Raw genomic sequence first — 1098 nt, 5'->3', positions numbered from 1 at the left:
CTACCGGTTTAATTGACACTGTCTCATCTTCTCCAGCGTCTTCCTCGTCGGCCACCTCTGCCTTCGTCACTACCGAGACAGGGTACTCAATGGCTTGGCGGTCTCCTGACGCATCTCCTCGGATGTCAGTCAGGTTCACACTCTCAGGTGTCCCACCCGTGCCGTTGCCTTCTGGGCTCTCCTCTGGCACAGTCTCCGCTATGACTCTTGGCAACACCTTTGTCCCGCACAAGTCATTCCCCAGGATCACTTGGACTCCTGGAATAGGTATGTCGGGGCACACTCCCAACATCACCTCTGCCGACACATATTCCGACCTTAGCTGAACAGTACACACGGGCATGTCACTTTCAGACAACAACCCATATACCTTCATCTTACTCCTGCCAGCTAACCGTCGATCATTCCCAATCAGGCTTCTCGCAATCAAGCTCTGATTAGCTCCGGTATCCCTTAAGATACCCACTTCTACCTCAGGTTGGCCTCCTATACTGATCCAACCTTTGCTCATGAACGGCCTATACCTCTCGTTCACTAAGTTCACTCTCTGTGGTTTGTCTTGGAACACATTAGTATATCTACTTCGGGGGTCACACATGGCCAGGGTCACAACTCTCTTGCCCTGCCTACAATCTCGCATCACGTGACCCAATCCGTTACAATTGTAACACCTCACCTGGGAGAAGTCTCTCCTATACGAACCAGAGTGGCTCTGACTTTGTCCACTCGCATGAGAGTTCTTCTTGCCAGGTACACTACCTGCACTCTGTGGGGTTTTACTGGACTCTTGATTTCCTGGATAACGATTAGTTTCTCGTTTATCTCCTCCATCTTCACTTTCAGACGAAGTGCGCGACCTACTCTTCTGAGTTTTAGGGTACTTACTTTTATCTGCCCATTTATCAAATTTTTTCTCACCCCAGACTCTTCTGGGTCTTTCATAATTTCTTCCTCCCCAGACTCCACTGGATCTGCAATTGCTGCGTCTCACCTCGCTTCTCACTCTGTTCTCCCTTAAGCTCTTGTACGCTTCAGTAATCATATCCGCCCTATCTGCGGCATCTTTCACCTCCTTTATCCCTGCTTCCTGGATCTTGA

Source organism: Procambarus clarkii, chromosome 37 (genome assembly GCF_040958095.1).
Source record: "Procambarus clarkii isolate CNS0578487 chromosome 37, FALCON_Pclarkii_2.0, whole genome shotgun sequence".
Lineage (NCBI taxonomy): Eukaryota > Metazoa > Arthropoda > Malacostraca > Decapoda > Cambaridae > Procambarus > Procambarus clarkii.
This window is presented reverse-complemented; position numbering follows the sequence as displayed.